The sequence below is a fragment of the Schistocerca piceifrons genome, chromosome 1 (assembly GCF_021461385.2).
Source record: "Schistocerca piceifrons isolate TAMUIC-IGC-003096 chromosome 1, iqSchPice1.1, whole genome shotgun sequence".
Classification (NCBI taxonomy): domain Eukaryota; kingdom Metazoa; phylum Arthropoda; class Insecta; order Orthoptera; family Acrididae; genus Schistocerca; species Schistocerca piceifrons.
Genome location: NC_060138.1, coordinates 626,977,413 through 626,990,072, shown reverse-complemented (window position 1 = coordinate 626,990,072; position 12,660 = coordinate 626,977,413).

Genomic DNA, 12,660 nt, shown 5'->3' with positions numbered 1-12,660 from the left:
CCTCATAACGCAGAATGAGAGACGAAACAAAACTCAGTGACTGCTAGGCATATTAGCTTCTGCGTAGTAGCGACTGATTGCATCACTGCACTGTATCTGTTAATAGTTTTATTAATGGCGCCAGATATTGACAAAGTTTAAGAATATCTTTTACGTCTCAAATAAAATGTAGGATGGTTATCTGCTTCTTGTCTCTCTTTCCCTTTTTATGTAATTATAGCAAGACACAATCCTGCACATAGTGTGTTACTGATCTAAAGGCATTCCCTATGGTGTGACTTCGCGCTGCGAAACCTGCTTTAGACTAAAGTGACGCGAGTCGATTAAGAAAGCTGGATGAGCAAACTGAGGGCGTTTCTAAGCTATGCTTTGCTTGATCGTTGATTGTCACGATAGTAGATGCATAAACTATCCCTTATTGGTTTTCTTCACTACAACTGGATCTGTGTTTTACTTTAGGTGGCTAGTCATTGGTTCCCTGTATCAGCTGGAATGTGAAAGAGTTTTACAAAATTTGTGCTGTGACAGACATTGTTTGTCGCTTTCTTTAGAGGGGGTTTTCATGCATATTCAGTTACGTCAAAATGTATTTCAAAGCAATTTTCGACTGTGATTTTAAGGAATCTGAAGTTCAAAAAGCATTTTAGCTGATCTAACGATTTGTAGTTCTTCGTAAATTTTGATTATTTCCTACTTAACTGTGATTGTAACGTTTTATAGACTATAAACGAGGGCTCTAGCGCAAGATTTGGCACTGTGTCCTCGCAGCTGTGGTATTTGTGGCAGAATATGAAACGAATATTCAGGAGACCTAGTGCAAGCTAGAAACGTCATCTAAGTATTTGGCATAAAGGGCGGTTACATTGTATAATGATTGGTGTGCCGCGGCAGATATCTGTCGATTCATGTAAAAATATTTTCATGGAACTGATTTTACTGTCCAAATATAAAAATGAAGTATCCAATCATGAGAAATTTGTAGAGGGGGAATCAAGGGAAAGCATCTCTGAATTCTGATATTGGTTTGAGAAGTACTGTTACTTGACTATTTTTTCCAAACTGTCCATAACTTAAGTAAAACCCATAAGAAAAAGTCAAATCTAATCAGAATAAATTAATCCCAGTGGATAACGTAACGTAAATCAGTACCAGTGATTAATTACTTAGATTACAATTTTCTTTATTCAGTTGCACGCACTGCTAAATTAGAAGGCACTATGGAAGAAAGATGGATGCCGCAGAGAACGAAGAAAGCTCACTAGGCTCTTATTCGTAGAGTGGCTGCTGGACTTCATGCGAAGGGAGCCGCCAGGTCAGTATTAGAGTAGAGTCGACTGTGTTTTGCAATGAAGCTGTCCCGGTGCTGACATTCCAGTCAGATAATACGGCTGAAGTCTTCAGGGCGTGCAGGGACAACACAGATTGCTTTTAGCGAGCTGTGTGGCCATAGGATGTGCATCACTTAACGGCATACTCTCGGAAGAACTACCATTGTGGAGAATAGCAGCAGATAGTCGGAATTCACCGAAAAACATGGACTGTTTAGATAACATCTCAGAAAGTGGAATAGGAAAAGGTTTAAGGCCTATTGAAGGTTGTGAGACGCCGGTACCACTACCAGGTGCTACAAAAACAAATAGAGAAACGTAAATAATTTAGAAGTGGGAGTAAGGTGTGGGACTGTGCTTATAGAAGTCTTTCAGGTTGGTTAGCACACGAAAGTAGGCAGAGGGAGGGAGAGAGAGAGACAGAGTAATCTGGACACATTTAGGACGCCAAGACAAACAAGTTCCGCAGCTGATTAATCTCCTGAAATGTGCGTAAAGAAGGGAAAAATCAACTTGTAAGATAACTTCTTAAACGTTGGTTCTCACAAGATTTATTATTCAGCCAATAAAAATTTACATGACCTCGAAAAATGGAGAGCATAGAATTTTCCTTGTTGGAAGCGCGCTGCAGATAGTTGTTTGTACACTTGACGGGGCTGCTTCTCCACGGGCAGTTACGCTTGTAGATGACTTTCTCAGGCTCGTCTAGGATGATCGATTCTCATCCAGCTGAAATGAACGCAGAAGCGAGGGGCTGGTGGTCCAGAGTCAAAGACTGATTTTGCAGCCACTTCAGCTGCCCTTTGTAGGTTATAATTATGGTGAGATCCAGCCGCAACAGCGAAGAGAACTGCAGGGAAAGACGAATGTTTTATCATGATGTTCATTAATTTCAAGCTTCATTCTGAAGACTTGTAGGCAGTTAGAGGCTCAACATAGTTTCAACTCCGGCAGTAGGTGCACATATCCTTCTGTAATATTTGCTTTGAACTTTGACCTTCAGTAGTCATGGTACAATATTCGTAAATTTAAGTGTTTTGTCCAGATACGCGTTTACTTGAATCACATTCTTGGTTCCCTATCCAAACTCCCAAGGCATTAGTCTATTTAGTTTAATATTTGTTCCGTTTTTTATGGTGAATTTAATTACGTACATATGTAATAAGGTGAGTGTGTTGTGATCTTTGTCTAATTTCGTACCCAGATCAATTACTTTGTCATGATGTTGATTTACTGAAGTCAGATGTACATGGTGAATTTAAGATATTTAATTACAGATTCCAATTAAAGTACCACACCCAAAACACAAGGAAGGCGTAAACTTACAGTACCATTATTCAAGGATTTGCACAATACATTATGAGTGCGAGCATGTGGTGCAACACACAACAATATATTCAAAAAGCATAGTCTTAAAAAATATATATTCAAGTAAATTGAATTTTGAAACTGACCCTTCATAGCGATTTCTAACAATCCATATCACCCCAAGTAAGAAGTATGTGTCTGTAGCAAAATTGAGTTGTGGAAATGATCGCCAGCACTAATTGATGCGTTTTCAAAGTTCGCCTTGGTCTGGATGCATTATTACACACGTTGTTCGAAGAGTTTCCACACCTCGGCGCAAAGTTACATTCCAGCGATCATATCGATAACTCACTTCCACTGTGCTATTTCTGTGGCCTGACGATGAAATGTGACCTTATACAAAGAGAAGAAGCATCAAGCACGCCTAGAAGGACACCTTTCACAAGCAAAGGGGTTTTATAATTCCTTGAATTACCAATTGACTTAGATTCACTGAAATGAAGACAAATGAGTGGATGATAGAGACTAAATCAATTAAGAAGGAATCCCATCAAATTTTATGTGATATCTGTCAGAAATGAGAAATTCGCAGTGCACTGAATATAAAGCGAAAGTTAAAAATCCGTAGTAGACCAGACTACTCGCGAAAAGCAGGAAACATTAGATCACAATCTGGTCTGCCATGAAATCTGAGAGCAAGTCGATCTGGGCACGGATTTACAACTGTCAGCGCAAACTATCCCTGAACTATAATGACGGAAAAAAATCGGAGTTTCAAGAAGGAGTTGTGCGGCATCAACGAAAGTTGGTAGGCATGTTTCTACATCTGAAAGATGACGTGTGATCAAATTTTGCGCCAGTCGCAAAAGAGTGGCACGAGTAACACCTCTGTGAGGACGCAAATCAGGTTCGCTTCAAATGCACGCTGTTACGGGCATGAGCGTTAGTTTCCTTTGAGATTGTACGTGATGAGTTGAAGTTAGCCAAGAATGCTTTAAGGCGAGAAAGACGCCATTATCAGCTCCTCAACGAGTTTGATGGAGGGCGCGTAACAGGGCTACGAGAACCTGGATATTCCTTCTTGGCCGGAATGTAACCACTGTACACGACTGTTGCCAGCAGTGGTCACGAAAATGTACGGTCGTTAGAGGATAGAGTTACGCTCGGCCACGTGGCACTCGTGATAGTTCATATGGCTCTGAGCACTATGCGACTTAACTTCTGAGGTCATCAGTCCCCTAGAACTTAGAACTACTTAAACCTAACTAACCTAAGGACATCACACACATCCATGCCCGAAGCAGGATTCGAACCCGTGACCGTAGCGGTCGCGCGGTTCCAGACTGTAGCACCTAGAACCGCTCGGCCACCTCGGCCGGCGCACTCGTGTTAGTGTTCGCCGTATGTCTCTGGAGCATCGTACTGCATCTGCAGTAGCAATTTGAGTAGCAGTTGGTACCACAGAGATACAACGAACTGTTACAAATCGTTTGCTTCAGGGACAGCTCCGAATCATAGCGTGCACTTGCAGGCTTTCAAAAGAATTAATGGTGGCCCTCAACTACATATACATACACTGAGTTTAAATATTAAAAGTTTTGCCTGGTTTCGTTGTCTAGGGGCTGGGATACGTAGTTGCCGCATTACAAGCCAAATACTGCTGAGTCTACAGTATGCAATATGAATATACACATGAATCGAATGGACGAAGGGCCTTATCACTCGCCAATTGCGAATTTTGAATGTAACATAGAAATTTATAAATGAAAGATTGCAATTAAATAAAATATGCAGGTACTATTTTTAACGACTTCAAATGGTGAGAACGATAGTAGAAGTACCTTTAAGAATGTGATTTTTATAACTATAAACAGTTACTGGTGTCGATGGTCCAGCAATTAAATAAAATACAAGTTGAATAACAGGGAAACAATAGATTCCTACTTCACGTATTTAGTTACGAACAAGAACATAACTCGCGAGATATTCACTTCTAAACGCGAACTACTTTTCCACTGCAGAAGCGACGGATATCTCACGAGTGCACAAATCGGCACTACGAAATATTTCTGTCTCCCGTGACCACGCGCAAACTGCTCCACTCTCCAAGTCTTTCTCACGACTCTGCGTCTGTCGTGTAGTACTGTCCAGGACTCTCTCGTGTCCTCTCCCGTACTCCTTCCCCACTTGCATACAGTCTCTCCAAGTGTCCTTTTTGGAACGATCGCTGTGATTGGCTAGAGCGCTCCCACCATGTCTCCAAGCCAATACACACTCACAAACATATTGAATCACATACGAAATACTGGATTTACATTTAAATAACTTGAAATTAAATAAATATTCCTATGGCTGGACCATAAACAAGCTCTAACATGCATTATTAAATATATAAACAGATTAAATAAACATATATCAAAGGAATAGAAACGAAAGTCGGCCAGTAGCTTAATGTCGCTGTGCTTTCTGAAACACAGTAAATATTTGACCAATTTCTTCATGAGTAGTATATATCGAATATAAACAAAGACATAGAGAAATAAATATATTTATAAGCACGCTGCTACCGTTTTTTCGTGTAACTGTGGAGTACTTATGGCCTGACGCGATCAATAGTAATCGGCCACTTTGACCTCCAATAACTCATGTATTATTCGAGTTACATGCCTGTAATTCGTACCAGTTTAGGTTTACACTAATAGCTTTCTAAACACACGTCGATAGACAAAATCGGATGAACTGTTTAGATTTTAGAAATTCGTTGCTGGGTATTACTTGGATAATTTAGTCAGATACTGAACTTTAAACAAATAAAGATATTGAAAATCTGATTACACCATCAGAATCGTCGTGCAGATAATGGTAATGTACATTTTTCTTTTTAAGATATCACGATTCCTCTGGCTATTATTAATTTCTACATGAACTATGAAATGTCCGCCATTATGGTTTCACAAAGTCCAAAAAAATGGTTCAAATGGCTCTGAGCACTATGGGACTTAACATCTATGGTCATAATTCCCCTAGAACTTAGAACTACTTAAACTTGACGACATCACACAACACCCAGTCATCACGAGGCAGAGAAAATCCCTGACCACACCGGGAATCGAACCCGGGAACTCGGGCGCGGGAAGCGAGAACGCTACCGCACGACCACGAGCTGCGGACAACACACAAAGTCCACCATATTTGGCACTTCCGGCATACAAATCTTCTTCATTGACTCATTGACTCACAGTCCTTGACACAGTGTCAACGTGGAATTCCCAGCCACGCGGTCGGCGTGGACCACGAGCTGGGGCTACCCCTCTTGCACCGGCCAATGTTCAGCACCACGCCGTTGCTGACGAGCCGCGGCTTGGCGAGCGGCCACGCCAACTCCGAACTTAGAATATTTTCAGGGCGCCACAACTCGCCCGTTACCTCATACAGTCCACTGAATCCAAACCACCGCCATTTGCGACCTCTGTGGTGTCAAGCTAGAGATCATTGGACACAGGACGGATGTCTGTTGTTTTTTCTGATGAAAGCTGGTTCTGCCTCAGGGCCAGTGATGGCCATATGTTGGTTAGGAGGAGGCCGGTTGAGAGCCTGCAACCGACCTGTCTGCGTGCTAAACACACTGGCTCTACACATGGAGTTTTGGTCTGGGATGCAGTTTCGTATGACAACAGGAGCACTCTTGTGGTTATCCCATACACCCTGGGTGCAGGTTTCTGACGTCAGTCTGGCGATTTGAGCTGTTGTTCTTACATTCACGAACAGCATTCCAGGGGTTATTTCCCAACAGGATAATGTTCACCCACAAACCACTTTTGGAACCCAACGTGCTTTACAGAATGTCGTCATATTGCCTTGACATGCTCGTTAAAAATAATAATAATAATAAAATAAAAAATAAATAAATAAATAAATAAATAAATGTTCAAATGGCTCTAAGCACTATGGGACTTAACATCTGAGGTCATCAGTCACATAGACTTAGAACTTAGAACTACTTAAACTTAACTAACCTATGGACATCACACACATCCACGTCCGAGGTAGGACTCGAATCTGCGATCGTAGCAGCCCCGTGGTTCCGGAATGAAGCGCCTAGAACCGCTCGACCACAGTTTTTGGCGCTGCTCGATCTCCAAATCTGTCTCCAGTCGAGCACGTATGGGATATCATAGGACGACAACTCCAGCGTCATCCACAACCAGCATTAACTGTCCCTCTATTGACTGACCAAGTGCAACAGCCATGGAACTCTATTCCAACAAACTGACACCTAGCAAGTATACAGGACAATGCATACATGTTTGTATGCCTGCATTCAATTATCTGGCGGTTGGATCGGTTATTAATGTATCATCATTTCACATTTGCAGTGGCTTTGCTGGCGCTTTCATTAACCTCCTGTGATCTTGCAATGTTAATCGCTTAAATATGTTACCTATACAAATTTATTCCCGAAATTAGATTACCTACATTAATTACTTTTTGATGCTGAGATGCTTTTCGCGTCAGTATTTGTTTTTAGAAAAAACTGGCGCCGTTCGTCGGTATAGACAACAGAGTTGTTACTTTTCTGCAGCCTCGTTTGAATAATGGACTTCGTCAGAAGAGTATGCATTCATGATACGAAACATTTTTTCTCTTTCCATTTTCTCTGTTTAGACACATTTGGAACCCCATGCATGTGAGTCAAACATTATTAGGACTAATACTACAGCGAATATCTGCGGAATATTCGACGGGTATAAATGTTTATTTGGTCGCGAGGCTGTGTTCTGGACCATGTGGATCGATGAGAGTGAAAGGGAAAACACGAGGCACAGCCAACCGCGCGGCTTCAGACGCAGGAAGAGACGACTCGGCCTGGGCGCCGCTTTGTGCGTTCCGTGTGGCGGCGGTGCGAGCAGGGACCGGAAAATCACTCAAAACAGGCGGCAGGCTGGCGCGCTGACACACGGATGTTCAGGGCCCTGTGTCCTTCTGCCCGAAGGACTGCTGGGGCGGTCTGTCTCCGTTGTTTGTTCTGGAGGGCAGGCGGGCAAATACAAGCGTGTACACACGTCCGCGTGAAACAGGCACACAATGGGCTTGCTGTAATGATTTCTCTTTCACTGAACTTAGCACGACGGGAGAAAATGGACTTCGTGAACGTTACTGTAGAATCGTATATATCATATCGCGTTCTTTTGCTCTCCAGCGGGGTTGTAATATTTGCTAGCCTTGGAATCATCACAGTCTAAAAACTGATTTCTTCCTTGCAATTTGGATCGTGTTCTTTTATCTTTGTATCAACTAACAGGGATTCAGTTTCTCCACTTCCCTTGTTGTCTCCTTTTCTTCTCAGTGTTCCTTGCCCCCACATTCTGTTTATCTTCCGTGTGTCAGTGTTGTTTAGCTTCATTTTAAAAAATTTGCTGCCTTTGTAACCCTTCAAACTGAAGATCTAAACGTGTTTCCCTTTCTTGTTTCAAATTTTTGTTCTTTTCTTTCTAGTACTTTTCATGTGACTCATTTTTTGGGAAATATGCAGATAAATTGTTTTATTTGCCTGTCTCTTTAATTTGGTAGAGATATAAAAAACAAGTGTTATCTTCGCTTCGCCACTACCTCCGGTATTTTGCTTAAATTTTGATAGATTCTTTTCATTTTGAAACCAGCTTTTGTTTCGGTTGCACCCATTTTTTTGTGGTATGTCTTGCAAGTAAATCTTTATGTTTAAAAATGGTTCAAATGACTCTGAGCACTATGCGACTTAACTTCTGAGGTCATCAGTCGCTTAGAACTTAGAACTAATTAAACATAACTAACCTAAGGACATCACACACATCCATGCCAGAGGCAGGATTCGAACCTGCGACCGTAGCGGTCGCTCGGCTCCAGACTGTAGCGCCTAGAACCGCACGACCACTCCGGCTGGCAAATCTTTATGTCGAGCTTGTAGTTCAATGTGAAGCACTGGCATCCATGTAAGAATTCCGGCCTTGCTACTGCAGCATAGTGTTAGAGTTTTGTATTTCTAAAGATTGACATCTTGTAAATATTTTTGTTTGAACCACACGCGCTTTTGTTTTTCCTTTTTTTCTATTCCAATTTAATACAGTTTCTTGTTTTATGTGACGAGTTCAAATTATTTTGTAATTTTCACCGTGTCAAAGATTGTAGTTTTTACGTAAGATATTGCAAATGCACGATATACTATACTTCGGTTTTGCCGTGAATTTTTGGTTATTGCAGGTCGATGTAGGAAATTAAAAAGACTAATGGTGTCTAAAATGACTAAAGGTGTATGCTTCGACCGTAGACAACATTTATAGAGATTAGAGACGTAAGACTTGTATGTTAAGTTCAGTTAAGACAATCTTGAGTCACAATATTTAAAGCTTTTTCAAAAGCGACAACGTTCGCGTACTTCAGTTGCCGAACTGAGAAAATGCAGAGAGATTTGACTAGACCGTAAGGAAACTGATATGCCGTCTGCAGGCCAGAGTACTTCTAGTGCTTCAGGAACTCGAACATGATAGAAAGGGAAGAAGTGTCACGTCAGCCGGAATCAGCGACTTCGGGACAAGCGCTGACCGACCGGCAACAATTCATCACCGGAGAACGCTGCTTGTACTGTCGTGATCCTGGTAAGTCTTGTAACGCTTCGGGACACGCACGTGTCCATTCACGACAGACCAATAATAATAAAAAAAAATCAGAGATAATTGAATAGCAGAACATCTCATGGCAGATTCCGAACTCATTTTTAACGATCGACTTTCTGATGAACTTGTACTCAGGTTATCAATATTGTTTTGAAGTTCCTCTAAAATTAAACGAAAATTGACCCCTTGTTAAAAATTCGGAGAGAAGAGACCGTAACGGATAGATTCCTGACATACTGGAACAGTATGCCGTAATCTAAACTCAGACGCAATCGTTTTGAGAGGATTTCCTCAAAATGGCGGCCACCGTCAAATACAGACATAAATTTGAACGGCTGCATTTCTTCCTAGATCAGGTGCAGTGTTACATAAACAACTGTTCTTCGACGGTTCGAGTCATGGTAGGAGGGGAAACATCTGTGGACAAAAGAAGCTGTCTGTTCTTTAAGTTCCAGCATGCAGTCCTTGACCACTGCCGCTGGCAGCCGTTGGTACAAGTCTTATTTTTTGAGGTCAGGAGCACACCAGTGCACGGACGTTCAAAAGCCACCAAGATTCACAGCGCAGCCGACCCACTCTTAGTTTGCCAGCTTTTCTTCAGGCCAACGGTTGCAAGAAGGCGTCTCTGATGCACACGCGATGTACTCTGGGTTCTTGCCCCTTTTGTCAGAGTAATTTTTGCATGCTCATTACGTCGAGCAGAAAGTAAAAATGAATGTCACGTATAGGTGTCACCATTTATAATCGGCGAGGGTGACTACACCGCGTTCTTGACAACACAGTCTGCCATGTGGTAAGCCGTCGTCATAAACACCACTTTGCATTGCCTCTATCGCTGCCTCACGGGTTCAGTTCTATCTATAATAGATTTCTCGCAAGGGATCATCTTTGTCCTGCGTTTTAAAAGCTCGCTGAAGTCCTGATATTTATGTATGTTGATTCCTATATTCACTGATTACTCCCTCTGTATGTCAGGGGATTGATCAGTAAAGGCTACTGTGGCTTTGTTTCTAAATTGTTTACTCCAAATATTCATCTGTTTTAATTAGAGTTGTAACCTCAGTGCACTTTCCTCAGTTTTCTAATTATTTGGGATCCACTGCAAGTAGAAACGATGTTGATTGCCTTCCGCGGTCGAGACTGAGTTACATGTCTAATAAAATTCCTCGCAGTTTATAAATGTCCGCCCAAAGGCGCAACCAGTTGCTACGGAGTGAGAATTGTGTGGTCACCAGTTTACGCTCCGCTGCCTCTTAAGGGTATTGCTAAGAGGGGTAGGGGGTAGGGTATTACGTGCTCGCCACTGTGGTCTTAGCCTGAGACGGGCTGCTGACCACGTGCTGGGAGCGGTGGAACAGAGTGCGGCAACGCTCTATGTCTGACCGGTTACAGATCGTCTGCTGAAGGGGGGGGGGGGGGGGGGGGGACCCAGCCGCTGATGTCCGGTCCCACACGGCTGCTCGGTCACGTACTCAGTGTACATTTGTTGTGCGAATAACCAAGCATGACCGGGCTCTCCTGAAGTTCTCACTTCGCCCTCGCCTCGCTGCCCTGCACAAAGCCGTCCCCCCCCCCCCCCCCCCTCTTTGCCTTACAGACACACACACACACACACACACACACACACACCGTCTGCCTCTCCCACTTCCCTCTCTCTTTTTTTAGCACAATAGTAACTTTTCCAAGACTGCTCACGCGACGCAGTTAACTTCATACAGGATGTAGGAAATAATTTTATATTCAGTGCAAGCAGAGGAAAAAGACTCGTTTCCTGAGTAAAGATTTATTCCGCTTGTCACTAATACACATTGAATAAATAAAATCTGTGAAATCTAGGAGACGACTGTGTGTATAAAGAAAATATGCGAGGAACCTTATATATTTACACCTGTAACTTTCCACACTTTTCACTTTTTATAGTTACTGTTGATCGGCAGTAGATCTTCGACGCACTCAGCATTTCATTGGCTGTGCCGATCCGTTACAAACACGGCAGCTTTGCTAAAGCACCGTTCACCATGTGTGCTTATTACTGGGATGGATAAAGTATGTCCTGCAACGGCAGCCATCCCTGGTACGCCCTTTTCAGGTCTGTTCCACCACTTTAACATATCATCATCTCTGATGTGCATTGAATTTCATCTATAGCGGAAAAGTTGTTAATTCTTCCAGTCCTTGCAAAGGTCTCTCTTTCTGGCTGCTACTGCATTCTAATGTTTTATGTTAATGAGAGAGAGAAAGTGTATTTGTGTGTGTGTGTGTGTGTGTGTGTGTGTGAGAGAGAGAGAGAGAGAGAGAGAGAGAGAGAAGTAATACAGAACTGCATGAATGTGTACCCGAAAAAATGTATCACATTGACAGAATATTCTACGAATTATAAGACATCCATTTGACTATAAGGCACTGCACTGCGTTAATGATAGCATCTAGCACCTGCAAAACCTGCACGCTTGTGTTGGACACTGCTGACGACTCTCTACTTGTCATTTAAGTGAAGTATATCGACATCAGCGAAAGACATCACAGGAAAGTAGCAGTTTTATCGTTCGAAGTAATTGTATCCCTTTCGCGTAGAAAAGTCAGAGCTCCATTTATAACCTTCGTGCCTCTTATTAAAAATACATATCCATTAGCGAACATTAATTAAGCTAGATAATTACAAATATACCCTAGCCTCTTATTAAAAAATGCACATCTGTTAGCATGCATTAATTACGCTAGTTAATTAGAGATCTATCCTATCCCCATATCATAATGAAACGGTACTTGTAACAGCAGTAATTTAATTCATCTCATAGTTTTGTTGGAGTTCCAGTTTTGCTGCCTAATCAAAGAGGAATAAGCTAGACTTAAGGTTCTTTTTCGCCTTATAATTCATCCATACCCTCCTTAAATTATTTCAGGAAATCCAAAATTCTTCTTTCAGGCTCACTATCATATCTCAGTACTCTGTAAGCGAAATTCTTCTGCGCCACCAAAGTATAAACTTAGTTACATTCTATGTAAGGACGTTTTTAGTATCGTGTACAAGCTCTTCCAATGTGTACTGACCTCTTGTTTCAAAAATGATTTCAAAGATAAGCAGAGACCACTCTTTTAGTATAACGTAAAATGCATTTTGCAGTATTTACTGTTGCAGCGATGTTCCGGGCGTCGTTTGGCAAGAAGCTATTGTCATCGAAACTGTGGCTAAGTGCTGCGTCAATACAGTACAATAAGCTTTCCGTGATTTTCAAAGCTTTTATTGTATTGGCAATCTGGTTGGAGACGAAAACAAAACTCTGCGACACGTCCAGCGAAATGTTCTAAACAACCATTCTTTCTTCTATTGTTTTCGTAATATTTACTCTCCACTTCTTAACGTCTAGGAATTT